Raw genomic sequence first — 13,433 nt, 5'->3', positions numbered from 1 at the left:
AAGGGCATACTTCATCAGAAACTTGTCCAAGCTTCCCAATATGGTCATCCTAGTCTCATAGCCTCATCCTTGCTATCATCCACCTTCATGTTTCTTCTAGCAACATTATTCTAGTCTTCAAGAAAGTCCTCCTTTTCTCTACATAGCTTAGGCTAGAAAATTTTTCATGGTCATTCCCCATCTCATTTCCATCTTAACTAGAGTTATTCATTCCTCCTATTTCAAGCTTAGTCCAAATCCTAGGCTGAGGTTACTTTTTATCCTAATCTTAGCTTTGGTGTTCATCCTTATTCATCCTTCATCCTTCATCCCTATCCAACCTATCATCGAATCATGATGTCACAATTCTATTACGATGAGTTTGGTCATCACACCTTTTCTCCCACTTCATCCTATTTCATTATTGATGAGATTCTTGTTGACCATGATGCATATGTTGAAAGCCTTGGAAATCTTGCTCCAAACATCCTTCATATTCCAAACATTCCTCCAAATTAAACCATTATACCTCTATGCATACCCACCAGTACTCCTTATCCTACCTTTGACAAGGGGAATCCATTTTTTCATTCATTCACACCATCTTCCTATATTGTACCTATTACAAATATAAGAGGAGTAACTTAAAGGGGAGGGGTGAATTAGTTACTACAAAAACAATTCCAAATCCCTTTAGATGTCAATACAAACTTATTACCAAGCCAAGTCCTCGCACTACTCAGTTAGAACTATATATATACTATAACTCGGTTAACAAAGAAATATTGAGATATTAAAGTGTACTAACCATTAGTAACTTAGTTTTAGAAACATAAAGCATTAAGAAAATAATATGAATACATGAGACACCAAGATTTAACATGGAAACTCAATTTGGAAAAACTACCAATGCAACTAGTTACAACTTTTCACACTTCTGAAGTGAGCCCTATTAGGAGCCAACCCTATTAAAGGATACAAAACACATGGTTAAGTGTGACCCTGTTGAAGGATTTGAATCACCCTGTTAGGAGTGGCCTTGTTAGAGGTCTTAGGACACTTCAATCTAGAAATGCCACCTTGTTAGAGAATTTACAAAATGACTGTTAAGTCAACTCTTTTAAGAGATTGTTTCACTACTACAATTGTTGGAAAGTAACAATGATTGACCTAATTGATGAAGTAGTTGATTTGAAGATTCAAATCACTATTCTAGTTTATCCTCTAGATCCTTCTTGATCAAAATATTCTTTGCAACTCCTTAGATGTTCTTCCTTTAATCAAATATCCTTCTTAATTCACATCTTATTATCTTCTTCTACAACTACACTCTTCAATCCACAACTTGACCTTTCATATATATGAAACCCTATGTCAAGTTGACTTGAATACCCTTTCAAACAAACAATTAACATCCAGTAGGTCTACTTGCATTAATTACTTAATTGACAAGATTGTTATTTTTTCATTCATCTGACACTAAAAATGAATCACTTAGTTAACATTGAGTTCCTTTGGTAACTAGTTTGACTGCTTTTACACTAAACTCCTTTGGTAACTAACCTAGCTTAGTTTATACTAAACTCCTTAATTGATCAACCTAACTTGCTTTACACTAGTTCTCTAATCTTGGTTCCTTCTAAATTTTTCTTGGATGATACTGGAGTCTTCTTTGGTGCCCAACTAAGCTCGATTGCTACTAGTTGTTCTTGGTTAGAGTGTCACTTTGTGTAACATCAATGACAATATACAATTGAATAATTATTTTCAACAATCTCCCTCTGTGGCATTGACAAGAACACAACATGTCATAAGAAAAGAAAGCTTTGGAGAAAATATCCTTAGTTTTATTCTTATTCTTCATCCATGAGAACTCCCTCTAACATCTTATTTTCAAATTCTATCTGATCAAATTCTCCCTCTTGCTCTTATACAAATATCTTCCTTTGGTTCATGAAATAAATTTCTCCCTCAATTCATTTGATATGAGCATGCCACGTTTCAATCTCTCCCTCTTTGACATCAAATGCATAAGAATTTATACAATGAATTTTCAATGTACCTAATGTACTAATTTATATGCAATGTGCTATGAGATTCTTTCATCAACTTGGTAGATCTTCAATATGGCTTGGTTGATGTGTCACTAGTATGTATACTAGTGAGCATCATATAGGGGAATGACCCCTATCTTACCCCTAAGATACAAAAATACACCCTTAGGTAATGGCTTGGTGAATGTGTTAGCAACTTGCTCCTTTGTGTTCACATATTCTAATCTTAACTCTTTATCTTAAACTAATTCTCTTATAAAATGATACTTGATTGCAATGTGTTTTGTCATGGTGTGCATCACTAGATTGTTGGATATGTTAATTACACTTGTGTTATCACAATAGATAACCACCAGGTCCTTGATTATTTCCTTCACTCCTAACAATGATTGTTTGAACCTGATTATGTTGGAACAATTAACTACTGCAACAACATATTCTAGCTCTATTGTAGACTAAGAGATGCAATTCTACTTTTTGCTTGTCCATTATACTAACCTCTTTCCAAGAAATAATTCTCCTCCACTGGTTCTTTTCCCATCATCAATATTTCCAATCCAATCGACACCAATAAAAGACTTCAACTCAAAGTTTAATCCTTTCTTGTACCATAGGCCATAGTCTTTAGTGTCTTTTAGATATCTTAGTATTGTTTTGATTGTCATCATATGATTTTCTCTAGGATTTGAGGAAAATTTTTCAACTATACCAACTATTAATGCAATATCAAGCCTTGTGTGCATAACATACTGGAGTTTCCTAATCATGGATTTGTATGTAGTCTGATTTATCTCCTTTGAATCATCATTCTTGGATAGTTTGTGTCTAGTAGATATAGTTGTTCCAACTGGTTTGGAATCTTTCATTCCAAAAATTTTTAATATCTTCTTGATATATTTTAACTGAGTAATGTAGATGTCTTCCTTCATTTGATAAACTTGTAAACCAACAAAGAATTTTATCTCTCCAAACATTGATATTTCAAACTCTTTACTCATTTCTTTAGAGAATGATTTGCATAAGTCACCATGACCTGTAAATAAGATACCATCCACAACTTTTTTTGCTAACAATATCTTGTTTCTAGTGATCCTTCTTTAATATACATACTACTATTATCATTTGTTCTTTGAAAACCAATCCTTACCAGATATCCATGTAGCCTTTCACACCATTCTCTAGGAGCTTGTTTCAGACCATATAAAGCCTTATGTCATTTGCAGACCATGTCTCTTTTATTTGGATCAATGAAACCTTCAAGTTGATCAATGCAGAATTCTTCATTTAGAATTCCATTCAAGAAGGCTGATTTTACATCCATTTGATATACTTTGAATCCTTTATGTGCATCATATGCACATAGTGTCTTGACTCCTTCAAGTCTAGCAACATGAGAAAATGTTTCTCCATATTCTTTACGTTCATCTTAAACATATCATCTACACACTAGCCTTGGCTTACACCTCAAACTTCACCATTTTCACTAGGTTTACCATGCTTAAAAGTTCTATGAACTTCTAATCTTTTCTTGGGTCCCAATGTCTAAGAGTTGGTTCCCTTTGTCTATGACTCAATTCCCTTAATCCATGACTTTGGTTCCTTTGTTTGAGGGTTTCTCTGACTACTACTTGGGTTGTACTGGCTACAACTTGGGTTGCACTCTAGACTTAGGTGACTTGGGTGGTGTTGATTGTTGGGGTGGTGCTATTTTTTGTTGCCCAATCACATTTTCTTATACCTTGGGTAGAGTTTTAGGCTCATAGTAAATAATGTTTCAGTAGTATTTAGGTTCCTTGCTTCTTTTTTTTTTACTCTTTTCTACAAACTCATCATTTTTTACATATATACTTTCTATAACCTTGTGAGTAGCAAGATTCAAACATTTGTATTCTTTGCTCTTGTTGGAGTACCCTAGGAATATGCCTTCATCAATTTTTGCATCAAAATTTACTTTCATTACCTCTTTCAAGACATAATATTTTCTTTCAAATACTTTGAAATAACAGACATTAGGTTTATAGCCATACCATAATTCATAAGGTATTTGATATGTACCTTTCTTTAGTTGAACTTGGTTCAAGGTATGGACTACTGTGCTGATTGCTTCTTTCCAGTATTTGGTTGCAACATTTTTCTCTATCATCAGTATTCTTTCAAAATCCATGATGGATCCATTTCTTATTTCTACTATGTCATTCTACTAAGGTATTCGAGGTGCAAATACTTGTCTTTCAATTCCTCTTTCATTGTAGAACTCATTTAATTTGTTAGAGATGAATCCTCCTCATCTATCTGACTTTAGGCATTTTAAATTTTTCATGTTTCTTTTTCAACTCTAGCTAAATACCATTTGAAATTTTGAAAATATTTAGATTTGTCTTTTAAGTATAGCATTGTCATCATCTTAAAATAATCATCAACAATTAAAATGAAAACTTGTCTCCAGTTTAGCTCTCTACACCTATTGGTCCACAAAGATTTATATGAACTAGTTCCAAGAATTCTTTTGTATTGTAAATTTTACTTTTGAAGCTATTTTTGCCCATTTTTACAATCTAACATTGTTTGCATATGGCTAATTTAGGTTTCTTTAGATTTGGAATACCTCTTACTCTTTTGTTTTTACTTATGGTTGTAGACACCTAAATTTGATTACACCGCTTTGGTAATCCTATTTAGTTATCTCTAAAGGCATCATTAATTAAATTTTTATTTAATTAATCCTTTGCCATCCTCTAGCTAATTAATTTAATTAATCATCTATAGTCCTAATTGATAAATCAAATAACCTATTATTTATCAATTAATCCTATTCTTCTATCTAATTCCAAAATCCCCATTTATTAAATAAATCTATTTGATAAATAAAACTCCCAAATCTAATAACCCCTAAACTATCCTAAACCCCCTTTTTTAGCCTAATCCACCCCATCCATCCATACTAACCAAGCTTAGCCACTAACTCACCCACCCTCATTGAATTCCATCCACTTGCATATCTCTAGCAAGCCTAATCTAATCCTAAATCAACTCTAATCCACCCCCTAATGTTGTCACATTCCCTAAGTAAGCTTAAGACTTTCCTAAGCCAAGAAAAGTCAACAATCTCAACTCCCTCCAAAATATCCCAACCACCAAGCCATGAATGCTCTTACAAAGGCCATAAAGACTCTTACAAACCCATTCATTGCTCTTACAAGCCATTATGAAGGGTCTTTATGAAGATATTATCCCTTGAGCCTCCTTTGTTGACTAATCCATCCCCTTGCCTCCATCCACTCACCCTGTGACATGTGTCACTCCTTGATTGGTGTTAAACAAGCACAATCCATGTGCTCCCCTTTGAGTGCATCCTAGCCCTCCTTGCATCTTAGCCCTCCATCCCTCAAGCCCTTAGCCTATAAATTGAATCCCCTCCCAAGCCATTTCATCACAATCTTGGAGCTAAAGTTATAATTCCCTTTTGAGAGCCAAAAACCACCAACCTTAACCTTATAATGCCAAATTGAGAGCTCACAAAGCTATCAATTTTCCATTACCCAACATCCATTGAAGAAACTTTTGAGCACTTGAGCATACATCCCAATCCTTAGACTCATCTACCAAGAAAAGAGCTAAATCCTATTGGGAGAGTCCATTCATTTGGCTCACATTTCCAATTGGAGTTTCCTCTTTAGTCTCTCATTTATGTTATGATTTTTATGCTAGTTAATGCTTTTGAATAGATTAGTATTACTTGCTAACATATTTCTCATATACAATGGTAACCATATTGTCAAAGTTTACATGAAACATCCTTTTATGCCCTAGCCAAATTTCCTCTACTTGTGCCAAAAAACATGAACTTTTGGCAAGATCTAAATAGAATAAATTACCTTTAGTTTGATTACCAGTCCCAATTAGGTTTCCTTTACCATCCAACATTTTTTCTTTTCCATTCATGAATTCTACGTTGTAACCAATGTTGTTCAATTGTATTGTAACATGTCGCTTGGGAACCCAAGAGAAATAAACCTAACATATTACAATGTTAACTGAACTATTTTTTTGAAAGTTTAAACAACATCAAAGTAACAAAAATGTGGATGTAATATATACATACACATCAAGTACACATAATAATTACAAATTTAATTTTCATTCCTCAAAGGTTCCTTCATGTTGAGTCACATTACGAAGTTTAAGTCTAAAGTACAAAGTCTTTGATCATAAAGAAATAAAAGATACATTATCACATAAGAAAATGCATAAGTACAACTAATAATATGAAAGAACATATAATGAATAACATTCACTGCATATGTCATAGGGTATGCAAGAATAGATACAAGTACATCAATATACAATAGAATATCCTATAGGATCTCAAAACACATGATATATAGATACATCAAATGAATAGAAGTCTTAAGGATAAGAATAAGAATGATAATGGTATAATTGTATCAAGAAGCATCCAACATCTACCAATCTAAGGGAGACCCAAATGGTAAGACGGCACTATGTCTTGACCATGTGGTCATCTAATCAGGCTCCCACTCCCACTGTGTAGGAGAGATAATATATGCTCCACACATAGATAATCAAATCATAAGATAATCCTAGGCAAGGAATCCTGATAGCTAGAACTAAATCAAGGGTAACACAAACTATTGAAAAAGAAAAGATAACAAAAGTAAAAAAGAAACTCATCCAAACCAACATCACATACCAAAATCAACAACTGATACCAAGTACAAATCAAATATCAAAACCAAAAAGATACAACCACCTCAAAATCAATGTCAAGCATCACAAGCACAATAACCAAGAGATAACAACTGTTGTTGATAAAAGTAAACCACCAATCACTAATTCTAACAATAAAAACATCACCAATGAATAATTGGTCTTTCATTAATAAAAGTCAACTATCAATAATAAATGACATCCAATCAATGAGTAACAACTCAAAATATCTCGTTCATGTGTGTATTAGGGCTAATCCAATCTTGGAAAGGGAGAAGGAATTATAGATACCTCTAGAGGAGGGATGGATCAAAATTAATTTTGATGGGGCTGTAAGGGGAAACCTAGGTGTATCAGGGTGTAGATGTGTGGTAAGAGATCATAAAGGAAATATAATTGTATTTATAGCCAAAATATTTTTGGATGGTACCAATAATATTGCAGAATGTTTAGTTGCCAAGGAAGCTTTAGGGTTAGGAGTAAAAATTGGATGTCAACATAGACATTTGGAAGGTGACTCGAAAATCATTATCAATGAAATCAAGAAAGGAAAGATGGAAGCATGCCATTTGGATCAAAGTATACAACAAATCAAGGAGTTACTACTGGACTTCGAGGATTTTAAAGTTTCACACTACTATAAGGAAGCAAATAAAGTGGTGGATCAACTACCCAACTTAAGCGCCAATTCAACATTGGGTCCTCAATATGTAATTTTTGAGGATTTCTGTCCACTTAGAGAGTAAATAAAGAGAGGAAATTTGATGACCATTAGAGAAAATAATCCACTCATGGTACCTCAATTTTGAAGAATTATGATTTAGACTCACAAGGATATTAATCATCCCAGGGTAAGAAAAATTGGTCATGATACCAATGCATCCCTCGCATGTGTTAAAGATGTGTTTGGTTGGCTTTGGTATATTTTCTGGAGAGTTTTGAGGATGTTAAACTCAGGTGGAAGTTAGGGAAAGGTCATTGTTTTTCTCTGAGACAAAAAATGGAGGTGAATTTTGTTCTTAGTTCAGATTCACAAATATAGACTTATGAAGGTCGAATTTCTTTACGACGCCTGAAATACATTTTGGTTATGAAGGAAATTTGATGACCATTAGAGTAAATAATCCACTCATGGTACTTCAATTTGAAGTTTGAAGTAGTATGATTTAGACTCACGATGACATTAATCATCCCAAGGTAAGAAAAATTGTCCATGATACCAATGCATCCCTCGTGCATGTCAAAGAAGTGTTTGGTTGGCTTTGGTGCATTTCCTAGAGAGTACTAAGGATATTCAATTCAGGAAAAAGTTAGGGATAGGTCATTATTTTTCTCTAGGACAAAAATGGAGGAAAATTTTGCTCTTGGTTTGGATTTTCAAATACAAACTTATGAAGGCCAGATTTCTCTACAATGCCTGAAACACATTTTCATTATTGAGGACTCAAGCTTTATGAAGGGTGTTTAGCAACTACATGGGCCAGAGTATTTGGATGATTTCTAGAAGAAGAGGTCTAATCTAGATGTGGCCTCTCTATTTGTGGTACTTTCTTTGTTGGTGGGGGGATCAAAAGATGAGGTTCAATGGGTGGTAGCTATAAGCATCGATAGAAAATGGCTTTTGGGACTAGATGAAATTATTGAATGAGTTGTTCTGGGGGTGGGAATTGAAATGGGTACCAAACCCTGGTGATTGATTGGCAGAGGGGATTCCTCTATCCAATAGTTGGTGTTGTGGTCATCTTCAAATTTGTAGGGTGTGCATATCCCTAAAGTTGTTGAGTGATGAAAATTGATCATGGATTACATGGCTAAGAATATTTGGGTGTCGAAGGAGGAGAAGGATGATTTTATGAAGGCTACACCAAGGAAGAGCACTTTGGCCCCTAGACAACAACTTCAACATCAGATTATGAAGAAATATCAGTTGAATGAGGGGGCATCAACTATAGAGGGAATGTGGGTTAATGCTTCTTTGCTGCCAGAGGAGGGAAAAGGCAGGAGAAAGTGCCACAAGATGGGGCAAGGATTATCGATGGAGGATGATTGTGTAACCCCAACATTTACTCATGAGGAAGCAACAAATTGGTTCAAGGAGTTGTTGTAAATGGAGGTGGTGGCACTTCTTTTTGTGTTAAAGTTTAGATAATGTATGGGTGGGTGTTTGTACTTTCAGAGTGTTAATACTTTGTTTTGTGTTATATTTACCTAATGATATATGTAAGGGTAAGGGTAACTTAAAAAGTAAGGCTTGATGCCATACTGATACAATGTACTTTCTTTATCAATATCAATACAAACAAAGATTACCAATTAAAAAAATCTCAAATAAATCCACCACCAAAAGTAATATCTAATAAGTACACCACTAGAAAAGAATATTAAAACAACCATGAAGGAGACTCATGCTACATACTATGGAGTGTCATCATATGAGCTAACTCTAAGGTTGCCTTGATAGTCTCTTAGGACCTCGGCCCCCTAGTGACTCTATGTGGAGCCATAATACCCTCTCGTGAAGACAATGAGACTAGTCATACCTCTCAAGGTATCATCTCATTCTCATCCTTAATTTATACAAGCACTCAAGGCATGGATGAGGAAAAATCTCTAACTTATCTTTTAATTTATCTCAAGGCACGAGGGAGGAAAGTATTTTTAATTACTATGCTATCACTTGTTACACAACTTACAATGAGTTACCCTAGAAACCACTTTGGGCCTCAAGCCCCATTGCAAATCACTCCCATGGACATGCACCTAGAATACCTTCCCAAAGCTCACAAACCATAATTGTATCACATACCAAAAAAGTAAGATTGATCGAATTTAGTTCCTTAATAGGCAACCCAAAAATAACATCAATTCTCAAAACCCAAGTTCTCATAAATGTTCAATAGCATAAAACTCATAAAACATAAATCTCAATTCAAATCATAAAGTTTATCATGACATTGAGTCAAATAATCATAAAAGAAATCTCAAAAATAGCTCTAGTGCACATCCTAACTTGGCCAACTAAACAACCCATAAAGAAAAATCATCATGAAAATAAATATCACAAGACTATAAATAGAATATTAAAAAACACACAGTTTTTAGCCATATGATTTAATTCCATCAATTTCTCTTGTTTGGTTTGGGTCATGATGATGTGTTTAGAAATAAAGTAAGAATATACATGTTACTATAAATTGTAATGCTAATATACTTATTTAAATCAATAAGTATTTGAATGTCAAATCTCTTTGTGCATATAAAATATCATGCAATATTATCATGTTATTAATTTTAATAATCTTAAATCATAAATGATTTAATTAATAACATAAATGTATATTATTAGATTAAATATTAATATCATTTTCATTTCTAAAATATTAATTTGACTTATAATAAGTCCAATATTAATATTTACTTTTTCTTTAATTTATGATGCAACTAGAGATAACTCAAACTTGAAATTATAATTATAATTAAGTTATTTACAATTTCTCTCATAATACTAAATATTCATAATTAGAAGATTATATAATTAACTCCACTATAACTTCTCTTAAAATATAACTAAATCACAATTATATATTTATTAATTTTCCACTTGCATTAATAAATATAAAATAATTTATGCAACTAATAGTTTAATTAAATTAAAGATTCTTTAATACCAACATCCACTTTATAACTAAATGAGTATTATTAATTTAATTTTTGAAATTAATAAATAATAATTTTTTAAAATAATTTTTAAAATTTTTTTAGAATTAATAAATAATTTCAAAAAAATTCTTATTATTATTATTTTAAAATAATAAATCCAAATATTAAATTTTCCTGAAAAGAATAGAATTATGTAATTTTTTGTTTTCACATGGCTAAGATCTTCTAAAACATGCAATCATATTTTATTATTATTAATTTTCTATCTTGAATGATTTTGTTTAAATCAGAAGCAATGATACGTTTTGCTTGATGAATCTTTATGAGGGTTTCTATTAAAGTTTTTAGATAATTCTCTTTCAAATCCTAATTGATAATAATAATTCTTCTTTAAAATTTAATGTTGATTTTTCTTTGAGTGCTCAGATCTTGAGTTTTCTAAATTAATTTTCAACAACATGATTCTACAGTTTACATCCGATTGTAGTTTCCAAACAACACATGAATAAATTCTATTTCATAATTAAAATCAAAATTCTCTTTCATATTTTATCCTACAAATTTTAACAAATAAATTTCAGTAGTATGGTAGACACGAGGTAGACAGATCTTCCAACATAATTTCAACAAATGAGTTCTTAGACCCTACCTCAATTTGATAGCTAAAATTCTAGACAATCTCATAAATGCATGCAAACCCAAACCCTCTAAAACTTTCAACAATTCTTTTACTTCAATTCCAATTTTTTCTCGAACATACAAAAGCCTCTCCTTAAAATAAACTTTTATTATTTAATCATTTCATACACACTTAAAGAGCTTTTTAATTAAAATATTCTTTTATATTTTCTTTTCCTCTACTTTATTAATTAGTACAAGCACTATTTAAAGTGTGGTCTATTATTTAATTTAATAATAATTAAAACTCACTATGTAAATGCAACTCTAATTTAATTATTATTAATTAAATAGTTATATTAAAATAATATTAAATCTTTAATCTTTTAATATTCTAATTCTTGTTTTATCCAATTTCTTAAATTAGACTTTTAAATTAAATATTTTAAACTAAAGTACATATTTTAATTAATTTTTAATTAATTAAATGTCATCATATTCTAATTTCTCTTTAACCAATTTTCTAAAACTAGACTTCCAAATTAAATCTTTTATATTAAATCATATATTTAATTTATTTTTTAATTAATTAAATATTCACATATTTTAATATTTTCTTTCTAATCAACTAATATTTATTAATTCTCAATATTATATGATTTACCTAAATATTATAATTAAATCATTTATCAAATAAATCACATAATCAAATCCACATTAGAGCAACATTACCAAAATAGACCAAAACTCAAAATCAAACAACACATGCAAAGATAAACTCACGGGTTTAAAAAGGGTGGAAAGTAGAATACATGTCCTCCTTCTCAGGACACGTAATTAGGCTATGGCTAGGATAGGACCTAAACATTATCTCTCCATTATTACCATTGAGTTATTATGATAAGGCATGCTCATCCTGGCAATTCAGAGAAATCGATGTCTGATACCTACAATTTGCATGAAAGATGAGCATGTACGTATAAATATATGCCTAAGCTAAACAAACAATGGAAGGGAGTGGCATATTGTGTAGATCCTAACTAGTAGGTAACTATGACTCCCTCCCTTAACCACATTAGACACATCAGACATAAAAGTAAAACAAACACGCACACCATACACATGCAAGTATGGAGTAAGTACTATATTAATTTTTAATATTTTCTTTTTAATCAATTAATATTTATTAATTCTCAATCTTATACAATTTACCTAAATAATATAATTAAATCATTTACCAAATAAATCACATATAAGTACAAATCATCACATATTAAAATATGTAAACTCATCATTATGAATATAAAATACTCATCATTTGATATCATCATGAAATCAACCAGATTTACTATCCAAGAACCATTAAAGCATCATTGATGCGCTAGTAATCATAATAATCAATCAACATGTGAAATATAATCAACTAAGTTATTTTTTATTGATATACATGTAATCCAAGTCATGAAATAATTTCATAATTATAGATCTAATATCCTTGAAACTAACACATGCTTGAAATAGGCATAAAAGAATTTGGTAAATATAACAGAAAAACAAACTATGGGTGGGCATTACATGTGCCATACTTAAAATATTGTGTCGTAGTCCTTCAACCCAATAGGCATTGTCACATTTGAGTCCATCAATTAATCTAATGGACCTTTTTCCTTTCACATAACATTGTTCATTGTTTCCAAATCTAGTACTTCTACCATCATAATGTTCCAAGTGTTCAAACTTAGTTTTATCACTAGTGATGTGATGAGAACAACCACTATCTATTATCCATGTGTCATTCTTACTAACATGAGAAATAAGTTCCATCTTTTCATTATCCTCATCATCCTCATCATCTTTAATAGAAATGTATACCATTTCATCTTCATCAATACTGTAATAATCTTTAGCAATATAACAAGATTTCTTACCTTTGTCTTTGTAGTTTTTGAAGTCTTCCTTGCCTTTGAACTTGTTGAATTTTCTATCATCTTTTTTTTCTTTATTTGTACACCTTGTAACAATGTGACCAAATTCTTCACAAGAGAAAAAAATCAAAGGTATTTTACCTTTATATTTACCTTTTCCATTAGGTAACCTTCTCGCAAGAAGAGCTTCAATAGCTTCAAGCTCATCATTTGAATATTCATCTTCTTCACTGTCAATCTGTTTGCCTTTTGAGTTTCTTCCCTTTCTACCAAGGGTTATTTTGGCTTTGAATATTGATTCTATGTTGTGAGAGCTAGGAAGATATCTTCGCACTAGTGCATACAAAGTTATATCAATTTTGGGATTATATATCATCTCTTGAATATCTGAAACTCTAGTTGCATAAATAAGAAGAAGAGTTCTTAATACCTTGCTGACTACTGTAACATCATCTACTTTTCTCCTATG

The sequence above is a fragment of the Cupressus sempervirens genome, chromosome 11 (assembly GCF_028749045.1).
Source record: "Cupressus sempervirens isolate cs-2001-9-10 chromosome 11, ASM2874904v1, whole genome shotgun sequence".
NCBI lineage: Eukaryota > Viridiplantae > Streptophyta > Pinopsida > Cupressales > Cupressaceae > Cupressus > Cupressus sempervirens.
Note: the sequence above shows the minus strand (reverse complement) of the source record.